The sequence below is a fragment of the Nycticebus coucang genome, chromosome X (genome assembly GCF_027406575.1).
Source record: "Nycticebus coucang isolate mNycCou1 chromosome X, mNycCou1.pri, whole genome shotgun sequence".
In the NCBI taxonomy this organism is placed as follows: domain Eukaryota; kingdom Metazoa; phylum Chordata; class Mammalia; order Primates; family Lorisidae; genus Nycticebus; species Nycticebus coucang.
Genome location: NC_069804.1, coordinates 84326574 through 84341367, shown reverse-complemented (window position 1 = coordinate 84341367; position 14794 = coordinate 84326574). Strand labels below are relative to the sequence as shown.

General features: G+C 40.8%; 1 protein-coding gene across 13 annotated transcripts in view; it reads left to right on the top strand.

Moving 5' to 3' along the window:
* LOC128577277 (uncharacterized) overlaps positions 1 to 14794 on the top strand; it is a 68421-nt gene that overhangs the window by 12727 nt on the left and 40900 nt on the right. The window contains exons 4-6 of one of the 13 annotated variants that reach the window (XR_008377538.1): positions 5232 to 5265; positions 5706 to 5784; positions 8495 to 14197. The exons of 7 other annotated variants lie outside the window; for them this stretch is intronic. The gene's annotated coding sequence lies outside the window, so the exon portion shown is untranslated. Of the gene's footprint in view, positions 1 to 5231; positions 5785 to 8494; positions 14198 to 14794 lie in introns of all 13 variants that reach the window. 5 more of the 13 variants (XR_008377540.1, XR_008377539.1, XR_008377536.1 and 2 more) reach the window with 5 other exon arrangements.

Sequence of the window (14794 nt, the reverse complement as noted above, 5' to 3'; positions counted from 1 at the left end):
AGCTTTCCATAGTTCTCTATTGGGGAAATAAGTGACGTTTAGCTTTTTTAAATTTGATACTATTTATTGAGCACCTACTACATGTTTCATGTATACGGTCTCACTGAATCTTTACAAAAAACCCAAAAAGTATGTGTTAATCAGTTATCTGATACCTAGGTCACTAATCCATGTTAGTGTTTTCTGTTTGGGTGGTTTAGCAAAGTGTAATACTTGAAATGGAGTAAAAGGTCTTTGAATTCTTTAGGAAAAACTTAACTTGATGGGTACAAAGTACGATGCTCACTGGAATCAGAAGTTAGAAGACATTTCTGATCACTTACCCCTACATATCCTTCTTCACCCTTCCCTGGCATATCACACTTGCTGTATATAGAAATGATTATCTCTTCTCTATTTTCTCTTAACTACTTAGGAGTTAATTGGTAATGCTCCTCTAGCTAAAGCTCGTCATTTTTTTTCTTTTTGTAGTTTTTGGCCTGGGCTGGGTTTGAACCTGCCACCTCCGGTATGTGAGGCCGGCACCCTACTCCTCTGAGCCACAGGCGCTGCCCATAGCTAAAGCTCTTCTTAGCAGACTCTCCTTTCTACTTTTTTCTCTCCAAGATTAGGCATATGCCTACTTTCCAGGTATATGTCCTTACTCTCTTAATCTTTTCAAGGCAGGTGACGGCTTTATATAATAGTAAATAGGTTCTCATGCTCAAAGAGACTAGAGCCACTTTTTTTTTTTTCCTTTTAATAACTAATTGTTTGAGGATAATTGAGTTTTGGGGAGGGTTTGGAAACTTTAAAGAATTCGGTTAACTTTTTAGAACTTTAATGCCATATGAGACCAGATAAAAATAGTCAGTAGAAGAATTTCCAGCATGTCAGTGTCAGGATAAACCATGGTAGGACCCTTCTACAGCAGGGTCTTAAAAGATGACAGACATAATGGTTTGCCACAGAGAAATGAGTAGTAAAAAGGCTTTGTAAAGTAGGGATGGCTCACTGTTTAGACTACAAGATCTTTTTGATTGAATGCCCCTTTATTTTATTTATTTATTTATTTATCTATTTATTTATTTTGAGACAGAGTCTTAGTATGTTGCCCTTGGTAGAGTGCCATGGCATCATAGCTACAGCAACCTCAGACTCTTGGGCTCAAGCAATTCTCTTGCCTCAGCCTCCCTTGTTGCTGAGACTATAGGTGCCCACCACAATGCCCGGCTATTTTTTTTTGTTGTTCTTTGTTTAGCAGGCTTGGGCTGGTTGGAACCTACCAGTCCTGGTGCATGTGGCTGGCATCCTAACCACTGAGTTCCAGGCACTGAGCCTGAACACCCCTTTAACTGGTGGAGTGGCACTCATCATTGGCCTTTGCATGGCCTTGCCTCTTAGGGGCTATATGGAGTGTTGAAATGGTTCAAAAATAAAGTGAAAAATGGTTATGTGTCAGCCCCACTCAGAGCTCCATAACCTCCATTCTGAGTATAAAAGTCAGTTTGGGGCCTTAATTTCTCTCTCAATTCATGACAAAGCATTCCTAAATTATGCTTTGGATGTTTTGGTGACTAGAGAGAGACGTTCATTAAGGATGAGAAAGATCAAGTGGCCCCCTCATAGTCCCTCGGTAGAAAGGATTGCATTTTATGAAAAAAACCTTTAGTCTCCTTTCTTAATCTTGTTATGTAAACAAGATTTTTTTTCTCTGAACCCTCCTCTTACTTACTTTCTTTACATTCTCCTGTGATTATTTTGTCTGCCTTCTTCTTTGTCATAGGTATGTCCTGTTTTTAATTCCCCTTCTCTTTTCCTTCCTAGGCCACTCTTTGAGTCTCTGCTACATTCCCCAACCAATTTAAAGTCTTTTTCTTTTTTTGAGACAGAGTCTCATTCTGTTGCCCAAGCTAGTGTGCAGTTACTTGATCATAACTCATTATAGCTCACTGCAGCCTCAAACTCCTAGGCTTAAGTGATTTTCTCATCTCAGCTTCTCTAGTAGCTGAGGCTACAGGTAGGTGCCCTCATGCCTGGCTGATTTTTTTATTTTTTTGTAGAGACAGGATCTTGCTATTTTGCTCAGGCTGGTCTCAAAGTCCTGGCTTCAAGTGACCCTTTAGCCTTGGCCTCCCAAAGTGCTGGTTGGAAGGGTGTGAGCTCAGCCCCCAATTTAGTCTTTTTGTCATTAACAGTGTTGTTATCTGTCCAGACTATGAGGTGTACTCAGCAGGTTTCTGTTCTTTTTTTGAGAGAGAGTCTAAAGCTGTTGCCCTCAGTAGCATGCTGTGGTTTCACAGCTCACAGCAACGTCCAACTCTTGGGCTTAAGCGATTCCCTTGCCTCGGCCTCCCAAGTAGCTGGGTCTAACAGGCGCCCACTAAAATGCCCGGCTATTTTTTGGTTGTAGTTGTCATTGTTGTTTGGCTGGCCCAGCCAGTTTCGGTGTATGTGACTGGTGCCCTAGCTGGTGAGCTACAGGTGCTGAGCCAGGTTTCTGTTCTTTTTTAAATGGTAGTATTAAGCGGGAAATAAAAACTTATTTATGATCCCACAACTCAGACATGTGCTATTTTTAGTCTTACAAAAATTTTTCTTCATACATAAACATACTTTAGGTCTTAACATTTTTTTTATCAAAATATTAATTTTAAATGGAATTTTAGTGTACTTTACTGATTATTTTCTTTATAGAAATTTCTGGTTTCAGAACCAAGCTTATTAGAATTCAATGTGTATGTTAGCACCATTAAAACTAACTAGACTCAAGAAACAGATTTTAAGTGGGTACCCCTACTTTTCCTTCCTCTGATTCACTCTACTATGACACAGCTAAGTGAATATATATATGTATATATGTGTGTATGTGTGTGTGTATATATATATATATATAAAATATAGCTGAATGTATACATATGGCAGTGGTCTGACCTTAGGTCTTTTGTCTTTTGTGCTCTGAAATGTCTTCATTTCCTCATCTGACTATAATACCTCATTCCTCTTTCTCTTTTATACACAGGCAACCATATTTATTCTCTCCTACAATATAATTAATCTTTTCTCTCTGTTTAAAATAGCTACCTGAATACATTTATGCATTTGTGGGGTACAATGTGTTGATTTTTTATACAATTTGGAGTGCTTACATCAAACTAATATAGCTTTCACTTAATTTACTTAACTATTATGTTAAGACGTTTATGTTCTATACTTGATAGATTTGACTTGTACCCTTGCAATATGCTCCATAGATGTGGTCCCACCGTTTACCCTTCCCTTTGTCAAACATTCCCCCTTCCCTCTCATCTGCCTCCACTTCTCTCCTTCATCCTGGGCTATAGTTGTGATCTATCTTTTATTAAAAATGTGTGAATAATTATAAATTGGTTTCATAAAAGTACAGAGTACATTGGATACTTTTTCTTCCATTCTTGAGATACTTTACTAAGAAGAATATGTTCCAGCTCCATCCATGTAAACATAAAAGAGGTAAAGTCTCCATGATCTATGTGTATATGACTTAATAAAAGGAAAAAACATAAAGTATCTAAAACGTGAAAAAATAAAGTAGCTACCTGATTCATATAATGAATAAAGATCACATGGACTCAAAAAGTAGAGGTGTGGGTAGCCCTGGGGGAGGCACAGAGTCATGGAGTCACTGTTGCTTTTAAGTATCTTTACAGTTGGGGAGTGCATGTGATAGATTTGGGGAGTGCATGTGATTCTGGAAGGATCAGGAACTCTGAACAGTCTATCTTGTAAAAAACTTTTTAGTGGCTGGATGTGATAGCTCATGCCTGTAATCTTAGCACTCTGGGAGGCCAGGACGGGAGGATTGCTTGGGTTCAGGAGTTAAAGACCAACCCTGTCTCTACTTAAAAAATGAAGTGAAAAATTCACTTGTAGTCTCTGCTACTCAGGAGGCTGAGGCAGGAGGATTGCTTGAACCTAGGAGTTTGGGGTTGTTGTGAGCTAGGCTGACACCTGGCACTCTATTCTGGGCAATGGAGTGAGATTCTTGTCTCAAAAAAACAAAACAAAAAAAGAAACTTTTTAGTGACAAGGTCAGATAGATTATTATGCTTAAGAATATTGTATGCACTGAGATCATTTGTACTTTAGATGCATTGCCATTTTCGCAGTACCCCATAATGATCCTTAATTTTAAAAAGTGGTGAGGTAGGAAACTATATAAAGGTACTTGGAGATGGTTCTAAATCTATCTTATACCTTAAGGGTTACATAATGTTTTGCATCAGTTACTCATTGGCAACTCTTTGCTAGTGATAATTTAAGTGTTATGCTGTTTTACATGCTTATTAGGTTCTATCAGATATGTGTTCCTTTATAGGACCTCGTTTTGGAAGTTATCATTTTCTCAGCACCCCCTTGTGAAGTCACACGTACTTTTTGTTGTTATTGTTTATTGGCATCATTGCTTCTAATCACTCACTATTCTCTTTCTTACACCAGATCACAATACAGTATTCTGACTTGATGACTTAGCGCTGTTTATTAGGAGTGGTCTCTAATTAATTTGATGAGCTATTATGAATATTCATTTCCTTGATTTTGCTAGGTCTAGGTTTTCCACTAAGTCTAGATTTTATCCAGCATCCCATAAAGGGATACTCGGCAGCAGGGGTTGGCAAACTTTCTGTAAAGGACCAGGTAGTCTGTATTAAACTCTGCTTCATGAAAACAGCCATAGACAATATAGAAGCAAATGGGCATGATTGTGTTCTGATAAAACTTCACTCACAAAAACAGGCAGCAGACTGGATTTGGCCCATGGGTTGTAGCGTGCCAACCCCTGCTCTATAGTAAATATACACAAACATTCAGAGTGATGTTATTCACAATATGTGTAATATAGTAACAATAACATAGCTGTACTTAGATCAGCAATGAAAAGTCTCTTGTGATCTGTGCCTTATGTGCGTGACTGATGAGTGATATATAACCTTCATGTTATTAACCATTCCTGTACAGGAACCTATTCCTTGACATCATGCTTTCTGGCTTAGCAGTGACATTGTCAGCTTTTTATTTATTTTGTTCACCAGTGTGTTTTCTCTTCTATTTAGGCTCATAAGTGAATCTAGTACAGAGGTTACTTTGGATATAATTACTGTCTTTAACAGTCAGTATACAGGGTGCTGTGGTTATGGTAATTTGCTATGTCAAACCATAGATTCGGCTTTCGGGATTAGGAAGAATTAATTCTTCCATTGATATCTCAAAAGGCTATCTGGAGAAAGGAACAGGTATCTCAGTCAGGTAAGTGATTGTTGAACATGGAAGTAAATATTTTGCTTTGACTTTTTGTTGTATTTGTCATATTTGATAGTTTTCCTAATAATGAGCCAACCTTGCATTTCTGGAAGAAAATGTCTACTTTTCAAGGATTTTGAATCGTGTTTGCTAAATTTGCTAATTTTAATTTTATTTTCCATTTTATATGTTCAAAAGTGAGACTTTGAGGGGGGAGAGCAGTCTTTGTTAGTCATTGATATTAAAGTCACTGATGAAATCTTTTGTTGTCTGCTTTTTTTGATACTAAAGTTTTGCTCTATTGCTCTGACCAGAGTACAGTGGCATCATAACTCACAGCAACCTCAAACTTCTGGGCTCAAGCAATCTTTTTGCCTTAGCCTCCCAAGTAGTGAGGACTACAGGCATGTGCCACCACACTAAACTAAATTTTCTATTTTTGGTAGATATAGGGTCTCACTCTTGCTCAGGCTGATCTGGAGCTCCCAATCTCAGGTGATCCTCTTGAGAGCACTGGGATTATAGGTATGAGCCACTGTGCCCGACCTGTTAACTGCTTTCTCTTTTTTTGCAGTTTTTGTCCGGGGCTGGGTTTGAACCTGCCACCTCTGGCATGTAGGGTGGGCACCCTACTCCAGTGAGCCACAGGCGTCTCCCTGTTAACTGCTTTTTTAAACCAATCAGATCTCTAACATACCCCATGCCATTAAATATGCCTCAATAACATCTTTTTAAAATTGCCATATAATATACCACTGCATGAATATAAAAATTTAATTTGTATTTGATACTTGGCACCTTGTTTTTAGTTACTGCCCTTTTAATTGTGTGTAATACTACATTGAACATCCCTATAGATAGATTTTTGCACATATCCATGTTTATTTCCTAAGGTTAGATAAACTGTATAATCCCTCTAGTAGTGTATGAGAATGTCTATTTTTCTTCCTCACCAATACCCTATATTATAGTTTTTTTTAAATTTGCCAATTGCAAAGGTGAAAAATGGTCTCCTTTGATATTTTATTTTATTTTATTTATTTATTTATTTTTGTAGAGACAGGGTCTCACTTTATGGCCCTCAGTAGAGTGCCGTGGCATCACACAGCTCACAGCAACCTCCAACTCCTGGGCTTAAGCGATTCTCTTGCCTCAGCCTCCCAAATAGCTGGGACTATCCTTTGATATTTTAGTTTGTATTTCTTTTTTTTTTTTTTTTTTTTTGTAGAGACAGAGTCTCACTGTACCGCCCTCGGGTAGAGTGCCCTGGCATCACACGGCTCACAGCAACCTCTAACTCTTGGGCTTACGCAATTCTCTTGCCTCAGCCTCCCGAGAGTTTGTATTTCTTTGATTCCTAATGAGATGGAACAGATAAAAATCTTTCTTGAGTCTTATTGCTTTAGTTTCTTTTTTACACTGTTTTTTTTAATTTATCTATTTATATTTTTTAAACATATACCTATGTTATAGGTATTTTCCCCAGTTTCACCTATAAATGATTAAATTTTTTTCTGAGACAGAGTCTGACATTGTTGCCCTTGGTAGAATGCTGTGGCATCATAGGTCACAGCAGTCTCAAACTCCTGGGCTCAAGCAATTGTCTTGCCTCAGCCTCCTGAGTAACTAGTGTCTGCCACAAAGCCAGGCTATTTGGATCTCACTCTTGCTCAGGCTGGTCTCAAACTCCTGAGCTCAAGCAGTCCACCCACCTTGACCTCCCAGAGTGCTAGGATTCACACCTGGCCTTAATGATTAATTCTTATGTAGCTCAAATATCCTTTTCTTTATGGTTTATTCACCATAATATGAAGATAAATATATTTTATTAATAGTTTGTATTTCATTTATGCATTTTATTTATTTATATTTTTAATATAAATCTTTCCCATTGGGGATCTCTTTGTGTTATATGTAATATTTTTCTAAATATCTAGTTACATTCAGGGTTTGGAAGGTGGTAGTAAGGGTACTCACAGGGATCTCAGCAGGAAGAAGTTCAGAATCTTTTTTCTAGTGCTCAGCTTTTAACATGTTTTACATAAATATTCTGTCAGCCCATTTCTCTGAATATCTTCTCAGTTTTGCTGCCGCCGGCTTATGCTCTTGTCTATGACAGGAGTTGGCAAGCTTTTTCTGTTTGGACTCATTTTAAATATTTTAGGCTTTGTAATCCATGTAGTTTCTGCTATTGTAGTGTGAAAATAGCTATAGCCAATACATAAATGAATGAGTGTGGCTGTGTTCCAACAAAACTGTATTTCAAAAAAAGGTACTGGACTGGATTTAGTCTGTGAGGCTATAATTTGGTGACACCTACTTAATGATATTTTACTCTTACAACTTCTGCTCTCATAGTTTCTGCTTAGTCATAGTGTGCTTCCAACCAATTGTGGATCAAAAATATTAGGAAAAGAAAATGGGTGGTTACATCTGTACTGAACATGTACAGACTTCCATTGCAATTATCCCCTAAACAATATAGTATGGCAACTATTTACATAGCATTTACATTTTATTAGATATTATAAGTAATCAAGAGATAATTTTAAAAGTATATGGTAGGCTGTATATAGGTTATGTGTAACTTCTATGCCATTTTATATGGAACTCCTGGAACCAGTCTCCTGTAGATACTGATGGATGACTATAACCAATCCCCCACAGATACTGAGTGACCTTGATATGATTGTGCCTCTTAGGGTGGGAACTGAGTCTAGAGAAGCTCTAAGAAACCTAGTAACAGGAGTTTGTGCATCTTTCTGTTAGTATTGTTGCTATTTATGTAACTGAGCTACTCTCTCGGTTTATCTTTTGTGTATTTTAATTTCTCCTTTTAAGTATTCTATTGCCCATCCACTTTGTTTTTTCTTTACCTCATATTTTAGCTTATTCATAATATTCTGCTTACTTAATGGCTTCATCTTTCTCATAAACTTTGCTTGCTTCTGGCCCTTCTCTCTGCCTTGTGTTGACTTCCTGTATCCTTTCAGCTTTAGTTCCCTTTGCTGTGATTACTTTTGATAGCCCAATTCTAATTTCTGAGAACACAAATTCTGAGGTCTGTCATATTCCTAGATTAGTTAGATAATTTATATACCAATAGCAGCAGTTTATGAGTCTTTGTGTTCTGCCGTTAATATGATGATTACACTCAGGCTTTGCTTCTTTTACTCTTTTTCTTATAGCTTCTAATGTATCTATTAATAGTTGACTTCTTTATCTTTCGTTTCAGGGATTGCATTTGCAAATGACCACAGGATCCAGATGTGGTAAATGTGTAAGATGGTTCTGATATTCTTTTCCTTTTTCTTGAAACACTCCTTTTTCCGGGTGGTGGTGATGGGGAAGTATGGGGGTGGTGAGTGCATTTCTTTTGTTTATCCACCTTTGATAGAAACATTAGAGGAGAGTTTTCTCTAAAATATAAACAAGAGTCCAAGTGGAATGGTAAAGAGTAACTGACACTTTTATTAGGAGGGTAATAGGGAGTATTTGGGATTGTGGTCAGTTGGAACACAGACCTTTCATCCAAAGCGGAAGGCTTTAGTGCTTGCTTCCTGGTTGCCCAGTAGAAATGTGGATCTCAGATTGCCAGGATTTCCAGCTCTTGTCAAAAAGCCAAATTGGCTTCATTTTTTTTTTTCTTTCCCACCCTCCCGCCTTCTCCTATAGCTTCATATTTTTTTTGGTTTCTTTTTATTGTTTTTTTTTTTTTTTTTGAGACAGAGTCTTACTTTGTTCGCCCCCCTGGTAGAGTGTGGTGGTGTCATACATCACAGCAACTTCAAACTCAGGCTAAAGCAGTTCTCTTGCTTCAGCCTTCCAAGTAGCTGGGACTATAGGGTCCCGCCACAATGCTCGACTATTTTTAGAAACAAGACCAGTCTTGGTCTAGCTCAGGCTGGTCTCGAACCTGTGAGCTCAGGCAATCCGCCTGCCTCAGCCTCCCAGAGTGCTAGTATTACAGGCTTGAGCCACTGTGCCAGCCCAACTTTTTTGGTTTCAATTTGTTTTAAATGTTTCAGAATATATTTATAAATGCTTTTATAACCTTACAGCTTCTGCTTCTTCATAATTTTGGCTTATTTGTAATGTTACCTTTTTCCCACATGGTACAAAACATGGGGATGTATCACTATGTGTTCAACTGGGCCAGGAGCTTGGCAGTTTCCCTTGGGCAGTGTTTAAAACTGGTCCACAGTTTTGAATGCCATTATATATGTTAGAATGGAATAGATTAGGAAGCAATGATAAGATACAGATAAGACAATAGGAAGGGCGGTGCCTGTGGCTCAGTAGATAGGGTGCCGGCCCCATATACCAAGGGTGGTGGGTTTGAACCTGGCCCTGGCTATATTGCAACAAAAAATAGCCGGGCGTTGTGGCGGGCCCCTGTGGTCGCAGCTACTCGGGAGGTTGAGGCAAGATAATCGCCTAAGCCAAGAGCTGGGGGTTGCTGTGAGCTGTGACGCCACGGCACTCTACCGAGGGCGACACAATAACACTCTGTCTCTAAAATAAATAAATAAATAAAAGATAGGAAAATACTAGCTGTCATCTGTACTTTCCCTTTGGTAAGTACACTCTGTCTCTAAAAAAAATAAATAAATAAAAGATAGGAAAATACTAGCTGTCATCTGTACTTTCCCTTTGGTAAGTACAAGAAGTCCTCCCTATCAGTGGGTTCCACATTCATGATTTCTGCCAAATGTCGATCAAAAATTTGTGGACAAAACAATAAATAACAACACAATCATAAGGCTGGGTGTGGTGGTAGTTCTAGCACTCTGGGAGGCTGAGCAAGATTTCAAGATCATCCTGAGCAAGAGTAAGATCCCATATCTACTAAAAATAGAAAATCTAGCTGGGCATCCTAGTTCCCAGCTACTTAGGAGACTGAGGTAGGTGGATCTCTTGAGCCCAAGAGTTTGAGGTTGTTGTAAGCTATGTTTATGCCATGGCACTTTACCCAGGGCAACAGAGTGAAACTCTGTCTCAAAAAAAAAAAAAATTAAAAAAATTTCAAAATAAGGGCGGCACCTGTGGCTCAAGGAGTAGGGCGCCGGTCCCATATGCCGGAGGTGGCGGGTTCAAACCTAGCCCAGCCAAAAACCAAAAAAAAAGAAAAAAAAAATTTTCAAAATAAAACGGCAGTAAAAATAGTGCAATAAATCAATACAGTGTAACAACTATTTACATAGCATTTGCATTATAGATAGAAGGAGGGGCTTTTGGTTTGTACTTTGGGGTTGTCCAAGGTTATGGGGATCAAATAACAGGCTATTCAATTCTAGTGAGAGGCCCCACTGGTTTTGGTGGGCTTCGTGGTAAGGAAAACTGCTGAATTGTGAATAACATTCCATGGTCTGGTCCATTCCTCCAACCGGATTCCCCATGTTCACCCTCTTGCCCAGATATGTAGGGTGGGGTTCCACACCTGGATGGAAATGGGATTACAGGTGTGAGGTACGGTACATACGGGTCACCCAGTCCTTTGGATGATGATATGTTCAGTATTATTCGGCCCTCCTTCATAAGTGGCGATGGTTATACATTCCTAGGCTGGACAATGGTATTCATTTGGGTTAGGGGAGGATGGTCTCATTGGTGGGGTCCCACAGAGGTAGAATTCGAGGTTCTATAAGCCTCTTTCACCCTGCATTGTCCCATACTCCTGGAGCATTCTATAAGTTCCAGACTTAGTACAGAGACCTTCTTGGTTCCACGGAAATGAATCAAACAACCTACACAGATCAGTAGGAAATACCGGATCTGGATTCTGTTCCTTGGCTTTGAGGACTTTAGTACTATCTGCCCAGGATATATTCACCACCACCCTCCATTTAGTCCAAGTGGATAATACAAAATAAGTAGTGGTTGAAGTGAGGGTTTTGGGGAGGGATTTCAAAGCCAAGCAGACACATAGAAAGCAAATTAAGATTTTAAGTCTTAGCTTGAGAGGGTCTTCTCTGGAGATAGCAGTCCAGGCAGGTTTTTCATTTTCTCTGGCCTTTTTCACTTGGGAGTGGTGAATCCATGCTGTCAGACCATCTGCCTTTATAGCCGTTGGGGTGGTAAGGACGACAGTATAACGGCCTATCCACTGTGGACTCGGTCCCTCTTCCTGGAATGTCTTTACATACACATGGTCCCCCAGCTTGAAGGCAGGTTCAAATTTACTACTCCTCCTATGGACTGGGGTGTGCATCTTGAACCAGGAATTGAAGATCTGATTGAACCTGATGGAGGGTTTTGAGATACTTTAGGAAAGAGTGATTAGTTATTTATGCAAGGTGGGTTTCACATACTCGGGGGAGTAGGAGAGAGGGTGTGCCATACATTATTTCATAAGGGGTGAAACCTGCTCTGTATGGGGTACATTGTACTCTAAGGGCTGCTAAGGGGAGGAGCTCCGTCCACCTTTCACTGGTCTCTTCAATGAGTTTGGTTAAGGTTTCTTTTAGGGTCTGGTTCATTCTGGCCTGAACTCTGGGGCAGATAGGCACAGTGAAGCTTCCTTTGCATGCCTAGGGCTTTACTGACTACTTGAGTTAGGGCCGAAATAAATGCTGGCCCGTTATCTGAGCCAATGGAAAGAGGTAATCTGAAACTAGGGATAATTGCATTTTAAGAGTTTTTTTGCTGTGGTGAAGGCTGTTTCATTTTTGGTGGGGAAGACTTCTATCCATCCTGAGAATGTATCTATTAATACTAGGAGGTATTTATATCCTCTGCTGGTAGGGTGGATTTCAGTAAAGTCAATTTCCCAACTTTCTCCTGGCATTTGTCCCCTAAGGCGAATTCCTTTTGGGAGTTTTGCCCTGCTTTCACATTTACTTTTTCACATGTTAACACACTGGGCAGCTGGGCAGCTGTGGACCCGGCAACTTCTGCCAAGGTTTAAAACAAGTACCTTGGTTCCAAAAGTTTTTGCATTTTCTTACCTCCAAATGGGTTACTGAATGGAGTTGTATCGGCTCCCTCCCTACTGGGTCAGGTAGATAAATCAGGGAGTCTCAACCAGCCTCCGATTTCTTTGGCTCCCTGTTCTTTTGCGAATTTCTTCTTCAGAGTATGTGGGGGCTATAGTGAGGACTGGAGCAGGAAACAGGATGGTTGTGGGTAGAATGCCCAGGGGTTTCACTGAGGTTAAGGCCACTTCTCCAGCAGTCTGCTACGGATTGCCTCTGGGGAATTAGGCTTCTTGTGCCCTGGCCAGTGGATGACTGCTACCTTCTTGGGGAGCCAAAGAGCCTCTGATAAGGCCAGTATTTCATTTTTGTTCTTAATAGTTTTTCCTGCCAAGGTGTGAAGTCCTCTTTCTTTGTAAATCTGGCCATTTGTGTATACTGTCCCAAATGCATACCAGCTATCAGTATAGATGTTAATTGCTTTGTTCTTTCCCCATTGGAGGGCTTGAGTTAAAGCAATTAATTCGGCTTTTTGAGCTGAAGTGCCCACCAGCAAGTCCTGTGCCCATATTACCTCATCCTGGGTGGTCACGGTGGCTCCTGCTTTCCAGGTTTGGTCTCAAATATAGCTGCTTCCATTGGTGTACACTGTGACATCAGCATTCTGGTATGGGGTGTCCTGCAAGTCCATAAGGCCCTTTTGACAAAGGTCCAGCACATCTTTGCAGTCATGGATGGACTCTTGCAGGTCATCATCTGGCAGCAGGGTTGCCGGATTTAGGCTCAGGGTGGGACTGAATCTCAGGCATGGTTGGTCTAGAAGCAGGCTCTAGTACTGGGTAACTGGTGTTAGACATCTGTCGGCTGCTAGCTCCCTGCAGGAGGTTTTCTACGGCATGTGGTGCCGTTAGAATTAAGTCCTGGCCTAAAGTTAGCTTATCGGTTTCTCATACTAACAGGGGTGTGGCTGCAACAGCCCGTAAACAACTTGGCCATCCTGTGGCCACTGGGTCTAGCTGCTTTGACAAATAGGTTACAGGCCACTTCCATGGCCCAAGGGCTTGAGTTAGTACACCCTTTGCTATGCCTTTCACTTCATGAGTGAACAGATGGAAGGGCTTTGTAATGTGTGGGAGTGCTAAGGCAGGAGCTGTGGCTAAGGCCTATTTTAGGGCCCTAAAAGCTTTATTTTCTTGCTTGGTCCATAACAGAGGGCTGTCTCCAGTGGTGGCTACCTAAAATGGCTTCGCTATTTCAGCAAATCCTTGAATCCACAAACAAGAATAGTCTTCAGCCCCTAGAAATCCCCGAACTTGTTTCTTTGTGGCTGGTATAGGGATCTGAAGAATTGCTCATTTTCTCTCACTGGTCAGAGTTTGTTTGCCTTCTGACAGCAGGTATCTGAGGTATCTTTCGTCAGGCAAATCTCAGCTTTCTTAGCTTATACCCGGTACCCCAATTCCTAGAGGTATTTCAAAAGGCCTGGGGTACACTCCATCATAATTGGTTGTTGCTAGCAGGATATCATCTATATACTTCAGGAGAACACAGTTCATATATCTTGCTTTGAAAATCTTTAGATCCCTTCCCAAGGCTTCCCCGAACAGAGTGAGGGAGTTTTTGAAGCCTTGGGGGAATCTTGTCCATATGAGTAGACTGGTCCTTCCAGATTCAGGATCATCCATTCGAAGGTGAGGATTGGTTGACTGGCTGGGGCTAGTGGGATGGTGAAGAAGGCATCTTTTAGGTCCAGAACTGTGAACACTGGAATTCTGGTGGGAGGAGGCTTAAGAGAGTGTATGGATTAGGAACAGTTAGATGTATTGTTTCTACTCACTTGTTTACCTCCCAGAGGTCTTGAACCAGCTGGAAATCTGATGTTCCCAGCTTCTTGACTGGAAGAAACGGGGTGTTCCAGGATGACTGGCATGGGATCAGAATTCTAGTTTCTAACAAGCGCTGGACATGTGGGGCTACCCCCAGGCGAGCCTGGTGGCTCATTGGATATTGTTGAACTTGGACAGGTGAGGCCCCAGCCAGGAGTTGAACTACCACCGGCAGGTGATGGCCAACTAGACCTGGGGGATTAGATTCAGCCCAAACCTGGGGGAATTCAGCCTTTAATTTGGTTGAGGTTTCTCTGTGTCCTTCTCCCTCCCCCTCTGGAGGAGGGAGTAAGCGATGTTCTTCTGACAAGCTCAATTGATAAATGGATTTCCTCTGCAGTGAGGTTGAGCCCAGTGTAATCTAATCCCCCTGGGGGGCGAATGAAATAACAGCTTAGAGTTTTCGAAGCAGTTCTTTGCCAACAAGAGGGTTTGAGTATGGTTTTACTAGAAAAGTATGGGTAACTTGTTTTTTGCCTAAGTCCACAGTTTGATGTTGAGTGATTGGGCACATCTGAGTGGTCCCGGTAGCCCCTTGGATGGGAACTTTTTCTCTTACAGTGTTCGCATTGGCTCCTGCAAGACAGACCACTCTGCTCTCATATCTACCAGAAATTTAATTATGCGGCCCCATATCTTAGCCTGCACCATGGGCTCTCTGGGGCCTAGTGGTAGAGAGCCCTGCCTCTGTCAGTCAGAGTCATTTTTATCTCCTATTGGCAATGTCAAGACCTT